The 19,977-nt window shown below is 44.3% G+C and overlaps 1 protein-coding gene across 5 annotated transcripts in view; it reads left to right on the top strand.

The window, feature by feature from the left end:
• apba1a (amyloid beta (A4) precursor protein-binding, family A, member 1a) overlaps positions 1-19,977 on the top strand; it is a 195,840-nt gene that overhangs the window by 57,477 nt on the left and 118,386 nt on the right. The window contains exon 1 of one of the 5 annotated variants that reach the window (XM_072258098.1): positions 3,666-3,730. The exons of the other annotated variants lie outside the window; for them this stretch is intronic. The gene's annotated coding sequence lies outside the window, so the exon portion shown is untranslated. Of the gene's footprint in view, positions 1-3,665; positions 3,731-19,977 lie in introns of those variants that run through there. 5 annotated transcript variants of the gene reach the window in all.

The raw sequence follows: 19,977 nt of genomic DNA, 5'->3' as shown, positions 1-19,977 counted from the left end.
ACTCAGCCGTACAAACTGGGGCTATCTGTTGGGTAGTCAGTAATCTAGAAGATAGTGGATTTGTCTATGCACATCCTTTGCAGCTTCTTGCTCAGAAGAAGTGGCTGGATTGTATTGAAGTGGCTAGAGAAATCAAAAAATGTGATTCTCACAATGCCACCAGCATCTTCCTGGTGGGAGTGGGCTCCCTGCAATGGGTAGATGATGGCATCATCCACTCCCACATGAGGTTGGGAAGCAAACTGTAGAGGGTACAATGAAGATCTCACCTGCAGTCCAAGGCAAGTCAGGACCTGCCTCTACAGCACCTTCATCATATGAGATGTGAGGGCAATTGGTCTGTGGTTGTTAAGTTCAGATGGAGTCACCTTCTTGGGTACAGGAGCTAAGCAGGAAGTCTTTCATAGCACCACTATCTTTAACTGACTCAGACTCAGATTGTAAAGGTGCTGCAAGATATCAGACAGCTGGCTCGCACAGGCCTTCAGTACCCTGGGGCTGATACCATCTGCTCCAGCAGCCTTGCCTTGATGTAGTCTCCCCAGCTGTCTCTTAACCTGACCTGCAGTCACAGTCAGCCGGGGGAGGGTGGTCATTCCCATGGAGACAGGATACTCCAAAGTTGGAGGGGGCGGCGTTGGAACACAAGCACTCACCAGAGGGGAGCGAGAAGGCTTTAAGGGCAGGGAGGGTGTGTGGTCTGGGTAAGTGGGGGAGGGCACAGCAGGAGTTCCCGTGCTGAACCTGTTGCAAAACAAGTTCAGTTTGTTGGTCCTATCCAGGCAGCCCTCGATCTTCCTTTCCTTAACCTTGAAAGCCAGTGATCTGCTTCATGCCCAACCACACCTCCCTTATGCTATTCTGCGGGAGCTTGTACTCCAGCTTCCTCTTGTAGGAGTCTCTGCATTCTCTCAGCTTTTCTATCTCCAGATCTGAAGACATTCTTCTTCATATTCAAAAGTTCTTTCAGGTACAGTCCCGCCTGACAGGATGGTGTTCTCACAGAACTTGGTATAGTCTGTGATGCAATCAGTCATTTTGTTAATGTCCTTCCTGTGTGGCTCACATAACACATCCCAGTCTGTCCTCTCAAAGTACTCCTGCAGTGCCTCATTAACATCCCGAGTCCACCCCCTTACAACCCTTGTTGACACAGGCTGCCACTGGACAAGAGGCACGTAACCTGGGTGTTAGTAGACACAATCTGTAGTGAAAACCATTGTATGTAAATCAACCACTATTACTTCTGTTTTGACATTTTGTCTCTTGCTCTGTCACTTACTCAGTATAGCTATTAACTGATTTCTCTTGCGCACTCACTTGCTCACGCGCTCTGATTTGGGTCAAGATATGGATCATTCACCTGCTGTGAGAAAAGGGAGGGAACCAGCCAGTCAGGATGAGGAGATGTGACAAGTGGCCACAGCGTAGAGGGATAGGCAGATGGCTGGCAGAAAGGTCCACTGTGGGAGTAATTGGTTTATTATTGTGATATATATACACAGATACAATAAACTTAATCACACATTTCTCTGCGATGACACTGGTGCCAAGCTGTATGGGTCCTAATGCCCTTCCCTTGGACAACATTGGTGTCGTGGAGAGGGGAGACTTGCAGCATGGGCAACTGCTGGTCTTCCATACAACTTTGCCCAGGCCTGTGTCCTGGAGAGTGAAGACTTTCCGGGTGCAGATCCATGCTCTCACAAGACTAACAGATGCCTTTATACTTTATACAATAAACCTAACTCCATTCATGGCAGTATAAATGGAAAAGCAAAAACAGTAGAGTTACAGTTACAGAGAAAGAGCAGAGACAAAGTCTAAGGGCCAGAACAAAGGTAGACTGAGAGATCAAGAACACAAGAAGATCCGCAGATGCTGGAAATCCAAGTAACACACCCTTGCTGGCATCACACACAGGGGTACTCTCTTTAGTTACCTGACGAGGTAACTGTAGCCTTTAGCCAGGGGCAGATGTCATCAGTTGGTGCCCAACCTTCATGGAGTGTTTCGACCCCTAACCACTACATGCTCCAGCTGATGGGTCAGCAGTGGGGGCCAAGTCACTGCACATCTGCTCCCGACTTCCAGCTCAACTCCTCTCGCCTGCTCCATATCCAGCAAGAGGCTCTTTCCGCTTCTTCCCCCATCCTGCGAACTGCTTGGCTCTTGCTCTTTTCATCAAGGACCAGTGCAGGCAGCAACCTCTATGCTGACCTTGCCGGGAACCCTCTACAGCCAATCTCCACGTAGAATAGCCACATCTGCCATCCTTTGTCCCTGTGCTCCTGGACTAAGGACTGGTACTTCAGGGCCTTCCTCTTGTGATCCTTCTCACATCCTTCTTCCCATGGTACTGTGAGCACCACCAGGATGATTTTCTTGTCTTCGGTGTTCCACGATGTCTGGTCAAAGTGTGGTTTGCACCACCTCCAGGAACTGCAACTTCATCCCCACATTGACCCTCATGTCCCATGATTTGGCAATTTGCAGAGGGTTAGATTTAGGCCTTTTTGATATGACTGGTGTTGGGTTCTCAGTAATAGTAATTGTAATGGTAACTGTTAACTGATAATAAAATGGCTTCTCTGAAGTGCTATAATGAAATGGCTTCTCTGTAACGTTACACTGGCGTGGCCCTCTTCTTGATGAAAATGACTGCCTGTTTGCTTCTCTGCCACCTGGCCTCTTTTTACACCTCTCTTGCTCCAGTGTGTCAGTAAGGGACAGCAGGACCTTGTCGTGGCGCCACCTATACCATCCTGTGTTAAAGCTGTTTTGCATCCTGACAGTATGTATGTGTGCCAGTGAACCCTGCTGACCACAAAGCTTGCAGTTAGGGTCCTCTCTCAGCCCCCGTGTGTGCAGCTGTGATGGTGTAGGGACTGCAGAAGGGAAGAAATGCGGAAGGGCTCCAGTCTCCAAAGCTCTGCCCAAGTGATCTTGCGATCCGAAGGAACACACACAAAATGCTGGAGGAACGCAGCGGGCCAGGCAGCGTCTATGGAAAAGAGTAAACAGTCAATGTTTCTGGGCGAGGCCCTTCTTCAGGACTGGAAATAAAGATGAGAAGTCAGAGCAAGAAGGTGGGGGGGGAGGGGAGGAAGAAGTACAAGGTGGTAGGTGATGCTGTTTGAGGGATGGGTGGAGGGTTGGCAGAAAGGCCCATATTTTGAGTTTTAGGTTTGTGAAGTCTCCGTCAGCCAGTATCGACCATGGATGTTGCATCCTAGCTGCCTAGATGCACGAGCCTAGGCAGTACGGTATGAAGAGCAAGCTGTCGCCATGCAGCAAGCACCTTCCCGTCACGCATCTGATGAACCCAAAGGAATATCAGAGACTGATACAGTTTGGTACCGACAGCGTTGTGGGAATTGCCAGTCAGCTAGTGACTAAGCCTCATGTGAAGGTCAGGAGCTGGACTTGGTTTTCAGAGGCTGTTTGAGGCACACACCATTGGGAGCGTTTAATAGGTAGTGGGAGATGGTACCCATTACCCATTACCCCCTCCCTGCTCTGTAAGGAACCAGTAATTGGTTTATTATTGTCATATATACACAGATACAATAAACCTAAGTACATTCTGATAAACAGTCCTGCTGAAGGGTCTCTGCCTGAAATGTCAACTGTTTACTCTTTTCCATAGATGCTGCCTGGCCTGCTGAGTTCCTCCAGCATTTTGTGCGTGTTGCTGAGAGATCAAGACTTCACTTTTATCCTATGAGAGGTACGTTCAGGAGATTTAGAACAGGGAGATTGAAGCTGTCCTAGAGGCTGGTGGTATGCATTTTAAGCCTTTGTATCTTCTGCCAGATTGAAGGGAGAGTAGAGAAGGATTTAAGTGGGAGGGGCCTTAGATTATGCTGGCTGCTTTCCCAAGGTTGTGGTGGTCTGTTGGGGCAGTTGGTAGATTGGTGAATGGCATGCAGGGCCAAGTTTTCAGGTTGGTGTATATGAGATGCTAAGAGAGAGTGGTGTTGGTGTATTACTTGATGTGGACTCGCTGGAGGTAGGAATGACCCCATCCCTAATGACAAGATGGGTCTTGACTGCTTTGAAGGCTGTGAATGGCCAGCGCCATCTACGGACCGTTTTGCCCTGGGCAGAAATGCTAGTAGTGCTAGCCAAGCTTGTGTCCAATGAGAGACTGACAGTGAGCGTGTGACTCACTGTTTGTCTCTCATTCCCTTTTCTGTGTGACTTGTTATTGAAATTGAATTGTATGATGGACATAACTGGACAATCTATTTTTGTGGCAAGTATGTTCCTAAATTTGCTGAGGGCTTGTCCCCTGTACTACTTCCTGTTTTCTTTTTCAGCACTGTACACGAGACTAATAAATTCTTGGGATTGCGTTTTTAAGGAAGAACGATAATGTTCAGGCAAACTAATGTTGCTGATTAGTGAAGTGTTAATCCATGTGTACATTTTGACTGAGATCATCTTTCAGAGAGGCAGGACTGCTGATCTGTGGAATTGGAAGTCAATTGTGCATTTCCTCAGTGGTCACAACGTAGAATTTGTAGTTTGTGTTAGAAGCTTCCATCCCTAGTAAGTTAACAATCTCATAATGTTTGTGTTGGGCTGAGTTTGTAAGACTGTATGCAACTCTGTTTTTGTGTGTGTGCCTGTTTGTTTTGGTGCGTATCAGAATGCGTTTGTGTTTCCGTCTCTGTCTCTATCTCCACTGTTTTACTATTGTGACTCTTATGGATTTACACAGTATGGAGACTGGCCCTTCTGCCCAACTTAGCCCTGTTCTGTGTCCTTCAAGAGAAGCTGGACAATTGGCTTTGTGTTCTCTGGAGATTAAAAGATTTGAGGGGCTACCTTATTCAACATTATAAGATCCTAAAGGTTGTTTAATGGGATGGATGTTGGGATGTTGCCATCGAGGGAACGAGCCATGAACAAGGTGACGTAGCTGCAAAATAAGGAGCTTGTCTTTCATCTTGTGTCAAATATCTTCTCTAGTTGTATTGCTGAGTTTAGACTATTAACTATTACTGATTCCAGCAGATGGAAAGAATTTCTGTGGGGATGTTTTTGCTTGATGTGTAGAAGAAGCATCAAATTACTTTCTAGTAGGATTGTAGTATTTCCATGGTAGTGTAGAGCTAACAGCATTTCCAGCAACCCTATGCATGCAGATATTGTGGATTATTGATAGGAAAAGAAATCACTCAATTTCTAGGTAGGGAGAAGAAAATGTGCTGCTGTCTTCAGATTGCAATGATTCGTTTTTTCCCCAAAGGGCAGCATATCTTTGACATGGAAGAATTTTCCTGAAATTGGATTTCTGCAAGTCAGTTCATCCACAACCCAGTGAGTGCACATACCTGAGGATGATTGAACGCCAGCATTGATTGACAGGTTTTATGTGTCTATGCAGAGTAAAACCAAAACTTGAATTGGTTGATTGTACTCAGCGCATCTGCAACTCTCAGAATGCAGCATCAGCTTTTATTCTGTTCCTGCAGCAAAATAAAACTGGACGTTGGAAACAAAAAAAACAGGAATGATAGAAGTGCTCAGCAGGTCAGGCAGCATCTGGGGGAAAGAAACTGAGTTGTTTCAGTCAAGAGCCTTTCATCAGAATAGGAACAGTGAAAAGTTGTTGAGTGGACCCCAGAAGTCTAGTGCAGGTGAAGGAACTCAACCCAAAATGCTGACTGTTCATTTCACTCCATTAATGCTGCTTGCCCCACTGACAGCATCTCTGGTATGCTGTTCTAGGTTCCAGCATCTGTAGACTCTTGTATTTCCAGTAAAAAGACAAATGTGTTTTGAGTTGCTGTGAAGGGAAGGCGGAGAGAACACAGGACTATTTGTAACCTTTGTTATCACAGTAACAATTGCTTTGACAGTTGGGGACAAAAGAAAAGTGGAGGAAAAATCAAATTAGAAAAAGTACAGCCACAGCTGTGTGTGGGGGGGCGGGTAGAGAGATCTATCTATCTATCTATCTATCTATCTATCTATCAAAAAGGTAGTTGCCCGAAATTGTTAAATACAATATTGAGCCCCTGGGTTTGTCTTGAACACTTGAATGCAGAACCACCATAGTCATCAATTCCCCCTGTACTGTTCCATTAATGCCCAGTGTAATTTTGAGGAACAGCATCTCATCCACCTGGACACATTATAGTCTTTGACACTTAATACTGAGTTTTGTAGACAGCTGCCTTTTCTCTTCCCCACATGTGGTTGTAACTTCCTGCATCAATTTATGCAGAATGAGCAAGAATCCAGAGTTTGGGGGAGAGCAGAGATCTTGGAAGTAGGGTGAAGGGATTTTGTACAAGTTATGAAAGTTTCATTTGGATGGTAAAGTTAAAAACAAATTGCAAAAGAAAGTTGAGGATTGGCTGATCCAGTGACTTTACTCCTGAAACGCCTTTCCATGTTTACCAGCTGCTTTGTGAAATCTTGAACTGTAATACAGGTTGAGCTTGTTAACTGGCACTCAGTCTGTGCAATTAAGTAGCATAAAATTTAAATATATTAAAGGAGCTCTCAGCACCCTGGTGCTTAACACCCACTACATTTGTAATTCAGTGACTTGGCACAGAGTTGCAGAGTGAATGCTTTTAAATTTGGCACTGTTGTATGTCAAAGGCATGGGTGGTGGGAAGGGGTGCACAAACCCAGTTGTCCACCCCTTTTGAGAAATGTTCGGCCCCCTCAACTGTAAGACCTTCATTCAAGTATTCCTCCTTGACCAAACACCTCTGGTCACGTGTTGCTGATATCTCAAGTGTGGGGTTAGTGTTAAATTCTGATCAGAGTGCTTCAGAACGGATGTGAATTAATTCAAGTTACCATGACTGAGGTGGGTGGATCTTTATAGGGTGATGTTGCCCTGAGATGCTGATCAGAGAAGGGTTGGTGTCAGTGGTGATTAGACATGCTGGAGAGACTCAGAGACGGCAGACACTCGAACCTGAAGCAACAATCTGCTGAATGAACTCGGCCGGTCAAACAGCAGCAGTGGTGGGGGAGGGGCAAAAGGGGGAAGATTGCCGACACTTGTAGTTTAAACCCTGCATCAGGTCTGAGAGAAGAACGTACAACAGAAAATTCTACCATTCTATACTGCTCGGAAGAGTGTTCACTGCTATTCCCTCACAACATTCTGTTTACCAAAATAATCCCAGCCGATTATCGGCACCCAATTGCCCACCATTGAGAAAATCTACCATAAATGCTGCCTGGGTAGGGCGAAAAGCATTTTCAGGGATACATCTCACCCTAACCATGGACTTTTTACTCTCCTCCCATCCGGTAGGCGCTACAGGAGCCTCCGCTCCTGCACCAGCAGGCACAGGAAGAGTTTCTTCCCTGAGGCTGTGACCCTGCTGAACCTCTCATCACAGCGCTAAGCAGTATTGCATCCATATTGTACTGTCTCAGTACTTTTATATTTATGTGCTGTAGCACTTTTTTTATTCACAGTTATTTTGTAAATAACACTATCCTTTGCATTTCTGGTCAGATGCTAAATGCATTTCATTGGCTTTGTATCTGTATTTGGCAGAATGACAATAAAGTTGAATCTAATCTTGAATCTAATCTAATGACTATATTGCTGTTGTGGGAGCTTTCTGTGTGTAAATTGGCTGCTGAAGTTCAACAATCATGGTGCTTCACGGTGATTCACTGATGATGAGGGGCTACTGAACTTGGTCTTATTATGTGGAAAAGAAATGAGACTGTGTTGCAGAGGTGACTGAGAATTTGGGGTCTTGCTACCCTGTTTGTAATATAGATGGTTGTTTTATTTCTGAGTAGTGGTTTCATGTTGCCTTGTCGATGTGCTTACAGGAACCCTATTATAGCAGTGCAGATACTTCTCTGGTACCATGAGCTAGTGATGGGAATGAAGTTGCTACTCAAAGGCTGAAGGCCAGATTACTGCCTCAACATTATAGAACCGATGGAATTTAGTTGGATTACCCATAGAGAGACAGAGCATGAAACTGTGCCCACTGAATCTGCACAGTTTTTACACCAATTCCACCTTTATTCTCTCCACATTGTCATCAACTCCTTTCAGATTCTATCACTCGCCTATTCACGAGGGACAATATACAACAGTAGCTTTACCTTTTTGGGATGTGAGAGGAAGCCCAGATGATCACAGGGGGAATATGAAAACCTCACCGAGTCAGCACCCAGCGTCTCTGGCGCTGTGAGACGGCAGCTCTTATCAGCTGCGCCGCTGTGTCAACTTCAGATTAGCTTTTGGTAATGTGTAGATTGACCCATTTTGTAACTTCCATCTGAATGTAATTTTTAATGAAACGTAATATAATATGGTACTTCACAACAGTATTGTCAAACAAAATGTGACATTACGTTTCAAGGGGTGGTAGCAGGGCAGATGATAAGAAATTGCTCAAAGTGGGATCTTGAGGAGAAAAGGATGGAAAGGGAGGATTTGGTGGAGAATTCCAGAGCTTGCGGTTTTGGCAGCTGTAGGGACGGTTGGCTGTGCTGGAGTGAAGGAAGCAAGGAGGTGCAAGAGGCTTATAGAGGAAGAATGGTCAGGATTTCTCCCTGGGCCTCCTGTCCCATAATCCTCTCATATCCCTTTTGCCAATCAACTGTCCAGCTCTTGACTCCATCCCTCCCCCTCCTGTCTTCTCCTATCATTTTCGATCTCCCCCTCCTCCTCCCACTTTCAAATCTCTTACTAGCTCTTCTTTCAGCTAGTCCTGACGAAGGGTCTCAGCCTGAAACGTCGACTGTATCTCTTCTTATAGATGCTGCCTGGCCTGCTGCGTTCACCAGCAAATTTTATGTGTGTTGCTTGAAATTCCAGCATCTGCAGATTTCCTTGTGTTTGAGGATTGAATTGCAATTAATCAACTGGAGCAGTAGAAGTATGAGTGCTGGTTTCAGCAGCAGATAAACTGGGGCAGAGTAGGGGGTGCTCCTGAGGTTGAAGTAGCAGATCTCAAGCAAATGGTGCTGAATAAGATTAAGGCTGAAGTCTAGTTCATTCTGTGGCAATTGCCAGGGAACAAGATAGAATTGGTGAGGGAATGGAATTTGCCCATAAGGAGCTGAGAAAGTTCTGCTTGGTCAGTTGGTGAATATCAGGCAAGCAAGGTTGGTGATGATGTGGAGGAAGGTGGTGGAAATACAATACCAAAAACTGACCACAGATGAGAACATTTTTGAGTGGGACTCCTTCAACTATTTCCTCCAGTCTTGTAGTGTTTGGAGGTTTGCATGCCTCAATGACCTGGAGATCAATGTTGGCTGAAGTCAGGTCCTTGTTCTGTGGCTCTTAGTAGAGTGTCCCATGCCAAACAGGTCAAAAGGTAGAGGTCAGACTGAGTGGTGCACTGTACTCCAGGTTTGGGGGTTCAGCTCAGGGCTAACAACACTGACTGGTCAAAAAAATTGATAAGTAAACAGTAATGAAGAACACTTCTATATCTTTCTGCAACTGAGGACCCAGAACCATAACTGGGGCATGATGAGAAGATGGCCAAGGTCAGACAGAGATAGAGGATCTCCATTGCTGCCCTAAATGCAATAATGTACATCCTTCAACTAATTACTACTGGCCTTGTGCTCTCCAGCGAATGTGATTTAGATTGCGACCCGCTGCCATTTGTGACCCGTATCTCAAGAATTTTCTATTTCTCAAGTCATAGTGATGCAGACTTACACGACCCTCGGAAACAGGCCTTTAAGTCCCCTGAGTACATGCTAGCCAATAGCGACCCATTTGCACGGCTGTTGTTTTGCTACCCACGTGACCATCAAATCCCTGCAGTTTCTACCGCATACCTGCACAGTAGAGTCCACTTACGGTGGTCTTGGGGATGTGACAGAACACACACATGGTCCCACAACAAACTCCACACAGAACCGAAATTCAGGACTCAGCTTTGGATATCTGGCAATGTGAGGCAGCTGACGTGTTAGTTGTGATCAGTGTTCCCTCTAATTTTTAATAGTGTGCACAAAAATCTTATGTTGTGCAAATTTTTTTCCTGTGGCTTATATGCGCACTGAATGCACACATGGCACCGTTTACAGGAGGAATTCTGCCGATGCTGGAAATTCAGGCAACACACATCAAATTTGCTGGTGAACGCAGCAGGCCAGGCAGCACCTCTAGGAAGAGGTACAGTTGACGTTTCGGGCCTGACGAAGGGTCTCGGCCGGAAACGTCGACTGTACCTCTTCCTAGAGATGCTGCCTGGCCTGCTGCGTTCACCAGCAAATTTGATGTGTGATGGCACCGTTTACGTAGGTTTACTAAATATTTGACATAAAACTGCACAGAATAACAACAAAATAACATACATATTTAAGTCACTTAGTTATTTTTTTCTCTCTCCTGTCTTTGGCATTTACCCATTCTTTGTAAACTCTATCTAGACTAATAGAACTTCCATCCAATTGATAGCTTTTGATTCTCATTAACATATCCAAATGACAGTCACCTAAAAGGTTACTCAGCTTGTTTTTGAGTTGATTCATTAGGCTAAAACCTCGCTCACAGTCTGCACTAGACGCAAGAAAGGTTCCTCCAATGTCCATCAACTGTGCAAGGTCACAAAACTGTTCATTTTGAAGTACAAATGCCACCATTTGAGCAAGGTTTGAAATCAGTTTGGATTTAATTTTTTCTTGCATGGAAAATTTGAAATCATTGAACTGTCTATTACAGTATTTTCAGCTAGAAAATCATGATATTTAAGACATAAGGCATTAACTTGTTCACTGCCAAATGTGAAGTCACAATCTACAATTGCGGAGAAATCAAAAGCTGACCATTCTTGTACCTCATCTTCAGGAAGCCTTTCTTCCAAATGAACACAAAGACTATTTATAAAAGTCAACAGCGAACTTGTATCTACTGTGACGTTTTCTTCACGTTGTTAGCTTAGCAAAACTTTAACTTTGTCACTCCACAAAGCATTGTCTCCCAGATGCTGCTTTCTTATATTGTTAATTGAGCCTCGCGCAAAATGAAGTGAATCAATCGGTGTCATCAGGCCACTGTTTTTCAGAATCTTGCACAGTGCAGCCAGTTCATCAAAGACATCACTTAAAACCTGTAAAGCTACTTTGTATGTGATGTTTATCAATTTCTTGTGACAGTATTTACTAAAAACTTAGTAAGCTATCTGCAGGATTTGAAACAGATCTTTGTAAACTTTATGACATGAACACTATCCGCCAAAGATGGCTGCTGCCATGATGCGGCTGTACAAACCGGAAGAGGAAAGGTGGGGCGATGTAAATTAGTGATGTGCATTGTGGTATTTGAAAAACCGACTAACTAGTTAACAGAAACATTTAGCTAAAAGATTATTTTCAATAAGTATAATTATTAATTACTAGATTATTTTAGGTAACTAACCTTTTGTGCGCACATTAATTTCCTTTGGTTGAAAAACGTGTGTGCGCACACTCGCACAGCTTAGAGGAGACATAGGTTGTGATGCCTGATTATATCTGTGCATCTTACAAGATCTCTGCTCTTCTCAAACTCTGTCTTCCTCATGATCATCTCCAAATTTAATCAGTTGCTTTCTAAGGCCCTATCCCTCAGTTTATTTCCTAAAGCTCTCTACCCTTCCCTTCCCCCAAGACCGTGGAAGTGTTTGGAATTCAGGCTAAGTATCTCTTAGAAAGAACTTCACTTTGCAAATGTTTCTGTGGGGTGCTGTGACATGCTTTCCTTCATTTAAAGTGCTATATAAATATAATTGTTGTTACTGACCTCTTCAGAGTCATCTGAAATGAACTGGCAGAAGACCCATGTGCTAGGTGAGGTCCTCTCTGCACCCCCCCCCCCCACTCCCCTCCCAAACAGATCTGTGATGCACTGCCAGTAAAGGATAATGAATACAAATACAATGGTAAATTTAAAAGGGAATTTGCTAATACGTGTTTAAAAATTGCAGAACTAAGGGGGAAAAGAGAAAGGGAGTGGGAGAGTTCCATCAAAATGCTGGCACAGACATAATGAACTGAATGCCTGTGTATTAGATCCCAAGGATTTGCATTGACTGGTTCCTTCTTTGTTATGCTGCAGTGCATCCTGTGGTGTGTGTGTGTGTGTATATACGCACATTTCTGTAGAGTAGAATTTATTTTTAAACTATGTTCTGATGCAGTCTACTGCACCAAAAGTTATTGCATTGTTTTGCTACCTAGTGTTTAAGGCTTCTGATGTAGTTGAGGGTTAAAGGAACTACTGCTTTCTCATTTTTTTTTGTCTCATCTAGCCAGCTATATTTGAATGACGAGATATTCAGATCAATAACTTCCTCTCCAGATAGGATGCAGCATTGTCAGAGATGCTTTTTTCTTCCCCCAGTGTGATGTTTAGTTGCTGCCAGTTTCCAACATAATTATCCTCATTTCCTGTGACACTGAAAGGTGCTTTCGAAATGGAAATCTATAAAGTTTCGATTTTATATGATAGTGGATTCCGGTTAATTGGGCCATTGGTTAATTAGAGCAGCCGTTTGTTTGGGATTCTTAAAGGACAAAAACTAATCAAGAAAATAGCAGGTATTTCCTTTGTTTATTTGGGACACTATGCAGCTTAATTGGCACAGGAGACTGTTGCCGAACAGTTCGAACTAGTGTTAGTCACATGCACATGTAACACTACATCGCGCTTACAGCGAAGAGCTTTTAAATGCATAGCATCAGTTGCGTGTGTTTGTGCTCAAAAAGCAGTGGTTTTTGTCACTGATAGATGGCAAGAAATAAGCAGTAAGACAATTCAGAAGTGTTTTGCTCACTGTGGTTTCAAGCATTCAAACTTGGAGATGCCAGAAATGGACAGGAGTGAAATGAAACTATTACATTACTTCAAGAATTTGAAGGTATGGACAATCATATTGAATGTTACAATGAAAATGAAGATTTGGAGAATGTAATTGTTGGAAATATTTTATAAAGGCAGTCCACTGTCTGCACAGATTGTTCCTCCCAGGGAAGAATCCTTCTGTGTATGAGGCCTTCAAGACAGGCCAATTCTCAGTGCAGCTGTCAAGTAACAACCTCTTTGGGCAGATCCCTGTGGACCAGGCTATTGAAGCCACAGTGAACAAAGACACACAGACTCCTGGAGGCACATCACGGTTCAGCCTGAATGCTGGAGCTATCAAGCGTTACTACATAACAGCTGAGCACCGCAGTGCATTCCTGGGACAGTTAAGGGAGATGGTGCAAGGCAACAAATCAGAGCTTTGTCGTGCAGAGCTACAGCAGCCACGAATCGAATCGAGAAAGAGGAGGAAGCAGTTTCAGCAGTGGTTAGCCTCATACATGAATGGGTCAACCCATTTGCAGAGCAGTGGGACCTCATTAGCATCTCTACGGCAAAGGCAGCCCCCAAGGACATTGCCTCTGACCCGATGAAGGCATATAAGATTGGTGAGCAATGCTTTGCAACCTTCAAGGATGAGAGACTAGAGGAAGACCCACCAGCAAAGAAATTCCATGACCCAATGAAAACCAACAAGCTGAAAACATTCAGTGATATATGTAAAAAGAGAGAAGTGAAATCAAATGGGAGAGCGATCATCTTCAAAGCAGACAGGTCTTTGTTTGGACGCATCATAGTGATGGCACAAGGGAGCAGTTTATGTATGGAGGATATCCTTTCTCATCCCCTTGGACCATTGCCCTGGGCCCTGTCCACACCAGAAGGATCGCTGAGAAAGACAGATAAAGCTACTTTAGCCACAACCTTGTAGAAAAATGTAGCAGTAGAAGAGCAACTCCCAGGAAACTCTCCTACATTGGTTGATGGAATGAACTTGGTCCAAAGAGTGAAAGGTGATCAAGTTACTTTCAGAGATGTTGCCACAACAATTCTGGGTATGGCTCTGAGGGAAGGCAGTCAGAGTAGCAGAACAGATGTTGTGTTCGACACATACAAAGAGAACTCTATCAAGAATAGTGAAAGATCTCCTATGGGGTGAAGAGACTGGTCATGAGTTGCAAGGTGAGTTATACAGCTCTTGTTACATGCACGTACAGTTCAACTCTTTGAGTGATTATGCAGAAAGCTTGAAGTCATCTCCTTCTGCCTTAGACCACAAACTTATCAATCACCCCTGCTGTGGACCACTTCTACAAAGAAGGGATCCGTATGCTCCATGACCCGCTGGGCTAAGTGTGTAAATGTAGGAGGGAACTATGTTGAAAAGTAAATGTGCTAGGTTTTCTAAAATTGACTCCTTTTACCCTAGGCCACAGACTTATCAATCACCCCTCGTAGAGCGATACACACAATGTGCTGGAGAAGCTCAACAAGTCAGGCAGCATCTATGGGTGGGAATAAACCATCAACGTTTCAGGCCGAGACCCTTCATCAGGATCTTGATGAAGGGTCCTGGCCCGAAACATTGACTGTTTATTCCCATCCTGTAAGTGTTCTTGAACCTGGTAATGTGGGACTTCAGACTTCTACCTCTGGCCTGATGGTAGTTGTGAGAAAATGGCACAGCTTTGACGATAGATAATGCTTTCTTGAGACAGCACCTCATACTGATGATGTTGGGCAGAGTTGTGCCCATAATGTATTGAATTGATTGCACTATCCTTTGTAGCTTCTTAATTCCTGGGCATCTAAATTGCCATGTCAGGCTATGATTTAGGGAGGGATTTTGAGAGATTTGGGGAGGGAATTCCAGGGCTCGGGGCTCTGGCAGCTGAAGGTATCTCCAGCAGTGATCGATTAGTTGAATTGGGGAATGCAGTGGAGGCTGGAATTTGGTAAGAATTTGAGAAATAGAGAAATCTTGACAGAGGATAAAATGAACTGTTCGGGACAAATGAGAGGCTTTAAGCCTGTGAAACTAAAAATAACCTTCAAGAGCAGCAATGTGCTTTTCCCTTTCAATGTGACACCACTCTGATAGAAGTTGCTATTAAGAATCTTGTGAATTTGCAATTAAGTGAACTGAGAAAATAAAATTTAAAAATAGTTTTCTATTACTGTCTGAATATACTTCATCTCTTCACACCAAAGGTGTCCTGAAAACATTGATTATAATAAGGTTCATTTTAGTTACATTTGATGCCAGGCCAGGTTATAAACTTCCCCCTTATTACTGGGGGAGAGAAATAATTGTATCCTGACCTCAGTGGAGTTTTCCCCAGCGGGAGGTGGGCTCATGAGGACAAGGTGACAATGACAGAGTGGGCAGTGGCATAGAACAAAGAACAGTGTGGTTCAAGAACAGACTCTTCATCCCACAATGTCTAATTCCTTTCTGCTTGTACATTATCCATATCCCTGCATGTTCTTCTGTCTAACAAACCTCTCAAATGTGGTTATCTTGGTTCCAGCACTCCCCCAACCCCTCCCAACATCACCACACCCCACCAGCCCATTCCAGGCACCTACCACTCTCTGTATTTAACAAAAAAACTTCCCCACCTCTTTATAAACTTTTTCCCTCACACTTGAAATGCATATCTTTTTTTTAACAATAGGTACAGGAGTAGGCCATTCGGTCCTTCGAGCCAGCACCGCCATTCACTGTGATCCTGGCTGATCATCCACAATCAGTATCCAGTTCCCTCCTCATTCCCATAACCTTTGATTCTGCTATCTTTAAGAGCTCTATCCATCACTTTCTTGAAAGTATCCAGAGACTTGGCCTCCACAGCCTTCTGGGGCAGAGCATTCCATATATCCACCACTCTCTGGGTGAAAAAGTTTTTCCTCAACTCCGTTCTAAATGGCCTACCCCTTATTCTTAAACTGTGGCCTCTGGTTCTGGACTCACCCATCAGCGGGAACATGCTTCCTGCCTCCAGCGTGTCCAATCCCTTAATAATCTTATATGTTTCAATAAGATCCCACTCAGCCTTCTAAATTCCAGAGTATACAAGCCCAGTCGCTCCAATCTTTCAACATATGATAGTCCTGCCATCCCGGGAATTAACCTTGCAAACCTACGCTGCACTCTCTCAATAGCAAGAATGTCCTTCGTCAAATTTGGAGACCAAAACTGCACACAGTACTCCAGGTGTGGTTTCACCAGGGCCCTGTACAACTGCAGAAGGACCTCTTTGCTCTTGTACTCAATTCCCCTTGTTATGAAGGCCAGCATGCCATTAGCTTTCTTCACTGCCTGCTGTACTTGCATGCTTGCTTTCAGTGACTGATGTACAAGAACACCTAGATCTCGTTGTACTTCCCCTTTTCCTAACTTGACTCCATTTAGATAATAACCTGCCTTCCTGTTCTTACCACCAAAGTGAATAACCTCACATTTATCCGCATTAAACTGCATCTGCCATGCATCTGCCCACTCACTCAGCCTGTCCAATTCACCCTGCATTCTCATAACATCCTCCTTGCATTTCACACTGCCACCCAGCTTTGTGTCATCAGCAAATTTGCTAATGTTACTTTTAATTCCCTCATCTAAATCATTAATATATATTGTAAACAGCTGCGGCCCCAGCACTGAACCCTGCGGTACCCCACTGGTCACCGACTGCCATTCCGAAAGGGACCCATTAATCGCTACTCTGTTTTCTGTCAGCCAGCCAATTTTCAATCCATGTCAGTACTCTGCCCCCAATACCATGTGCCCTAATTTTACCCACTAATCTCCTATGTGGGACTTTATCAAAGGCTTTCTGAAGGTCCAGGTCCACTACTTCCACTGGCTCTCCCTTGTCCATTTTCATAGATACATCCTCAAAAAATTCCAGAAGATTAGTCAAGCACGATTTCCCCTTTGTAAATCCATGCTGACTCGGACCGATCCTGTTACTGCTATCCAGATGTGTCGTAATTTCATCTTTTATAATTGACTCCAGCATCTTTCCCACCACCGACGTCAGACTAATCGGTCTATAATTCCCTGTTTTCTCTCTTCCTCCCTTTGAAGAGAGGGACAACATTAGCCACCCTCCAATCCACAGGAACTGATCCTGAATCTATAGAACATTGGAAAATGATTACCAATGCGTCCATGATTTCTAAAGCCACCTCCTTAAGTACCCTGGGATGCAGACCATCAGGTCCCAGGGACTTATCAACCTTCAGACCCAACAGTCCATCCAACACCATTTCCTGTCTAATATAAATTTCCGACAGTTCATCCATTACCCTAGGTCTTTTGGCCACTATTATATCTGGGAGATTGTTTGTGTCTTCCCTAGTGAAGACAGATCCAAAGTACCTGTTCAACTGGTCTGCCATTTCCTTGTTCCCCATAATAAATTCACCCGTTTCTGTCTTCAAGGGCCCAATTTTGGTCTTAACTATTTTTTCCCTTTTCACATACCTAAAGAAGCTTTTACTATCCTCCTTTATATTCTTGGCTAGTTTGTCTTTGTACCTCATTTTTTCTTCGCGTATATCCTCAACTACTGGACATTTCTGCCTTTGGGGGGAAAAAAGATTTTGACTGTCTGTCCCGGGGTTTCTCAACCAGGGTTCTGTGAGAGATTGCTAGCCGTTCAGCGAAAGATCGTAATTATAAAAAAAAAGATTGTTTATTTTGAACTTCGTGCAGCGCTTGCTCTTGCAGTGGTGGGCAGTGACCAAGCAGCCCCATTAGCAATCCTGTTAGAGATCTCTCAGCTCAGTATGGCAATGCGCAGTAGGACCGTGTTTCTTTGGTTGAGTTCATTCTTAGTTTTTGACATGAGATCGGGGAGGCTTTTGATATTTGGTGAGCGCTGTATTGCACAGAGGGGAGGACATAGGCTGATGAGTGTGAAGTATGTTTTCTGAGAATTAGATCGACTTGCCCTACTTGGGCCATGACATCAACCTCTCCCTCCCAAATTACCTCCCCCAACTTTCCCTTACTCTATTGGTATAGTATAAAGTTGGAGGGAAACTGAACAGTATTTTTCCTCTCTTTCAACACAAGTATATGACTGGGTGAGGGACCCTTTCTCTGAATCTTCTGCTCAGCCTGAGAACTTGACTTTGAGAGAAAAGGAAGAACATTGTGAGCTGCAGTCTGATCGTGCACTCGAGATTTACTGACCTGTCCTTGGACAAGTTCTGGATTTCTGTGAAAGAAGAGTATCCTGCCATTCATAGGAAAGTAATGAACATTTTGCTGCAGTTTTCAACTTCTTACATATGTGAGCAAGCTTTTTCTTGTTCAATAAGCAACAAAAGCCAGGATAGAAATGATGTTGTTTCAGTTGAAGATGAAATCCATGTGTGCTTATCTCAATTTTGACCCAGAACTCAGTATTTGTGCAGCAGAGAACAAACTCAGGTTTCACGTGCTAGGGCTATATTTGAGCCTGATCATATCACTTCGTAAGAAAATGTTTTTTCAAAGTTGGGTACAAAATTGTGGCTTAGCTTATATTTATATTCATATTGCTTTGGCTTATGGTTTTTAGTAACTTTACTATTCAACATTGTCAATAAATTTTCATGTAAATAACATTAATTAAAATCAATTTACAACCTTTATTTAAATTTAATCTACTGAGCCTACCTTTTGGAAAAATTAAATCACTTCCAGTGAGCTATGTAGTTGGGACCATGTGCTGTTGAGGAGCCCTGTCGTGTTCTTGCTTCAAGCCCCAAAGCGAGGTTCCTGTGATTCTTGCTTCTTAGGTGACCTGAATTTTATTTATCAACCGTCTCGACTTCACCGCACCTTGTCCCCATTCCAACCTCACTCCTTCCCAACGCTCTGCTCTCCACTCCCTCCGCACTAATCCTAACCTTATTATTAAACCGGCCGATAAGGGGGGTGCTGTTGTAGTCTGGCGTACTGACCTCTACCTTGCCAAGGCACAGCGACAACTCGCAGATACCTCCTCTTATTTACCCCTCGATCGTGACCCCACTAAGGAGCACCAGGCCATTGTCTCCCACACCATCACCGACTTTATCCACTCAGGGGATCTCCTATCCACTGCTACCAACCTTATAGTTCCCACACCCCGCACTTCCCGTTTCTACCTCCTACCCAAGATCCACAGACCTGCCTGCCCTGGCCGACCTATTGTCTCAGCTTGCTCCTGCCCCACAGAACTCATTTCTGCATACCTCGACACTGTTTTATCACCCCTTGTTCAATCCCTTCCAACCTATGTTCGTGACACTTCTCATGCTCTTAAACTTTTCGATGATTTTAAGTTCCCTGGCCCCCACCGCTTTATTTTCACCATGGATGTCCAGTCCTTATATACTTCCATCCCCCATCAGGAAGGTCTCAAAGCTCTACGCTTCTTTTTGGATTCCAGACCTAATCAGTTCCCCTCTACCACCACTCTGCTCCGTCTAGCGGAATTAGTCCTTACTCTTAATAATTTCTCCTTTGGCTCCTCCCACTTCCTCCAAACTAAAGGTGTAGCTATGGGCACCTGTATGGGTCCTAGCTATGCCTGCGTTTTTGTTGGGTTTGTGGAACAATCTATGTTCCGTGCCTATTCTGGTATCTGTCCCCCACTTTTCCTTCGCTACATCGATGACTGCATTGGCGCTGCTTCCTGCACGCCTGCAGAACTCGTTGACTTTATTAACTTTGCCTCCAACTTTCACCCTGCCCTCAAATTTACCTGGTCCATTTCCGACACCTCCCTCCCCTTTCTAGATCTTTCTGTCTCTGTCTCTGGAGACAGCTTATCCACTGATGTCTACTGTAAGCCTACTGACTCTCACAGCTATCTGGACTATTCCTCTTCTCACCCTGTCTCTTGCAAAAACGCCATCCCCTTCTCGCAATTCCTCCGCCTCCGCCGCATCTGCTCTCAGGATGAGGCTTTTCATTCTAGGACGAGGGAGATGTCTTCCTTTTTTAAAGAAAGGGGCTTCCCTTCCTCCGCTATCAACTCTGCTCTTAAACGCATCTCCCCCATTTCACGTACATCTGCTCTCACTCCATCCTCTCGCCACCCCACTAGGAATAGGGTTCCCCTGGTCCTCACCTACCACCCCACCAGCCTCCGCGTCCAACATATTATTCTCCGTAACTT

This window comes from Mobula birostris, chromosome 5 (assembly GCF_030028105.1).
Source record: "Mobula birostris isolate sMobBir1 chromosome 5, sMobBir1.hap1, whole genome shotgun sequence".
In the NCBI taxonomy this organism is placed as follows: domain Eukaryota; kingdom Metazoa; phylum Chordata; class Chondrichthyes; order Myliobatiformes; family Myliobatidae; genus Mobula; species Mobula birostris.
The sequence above is the reverse complement of the archived record's forward strand: the minus strand, read 5'-3'. Positions and strand labels throughout refer to the sequence as shown.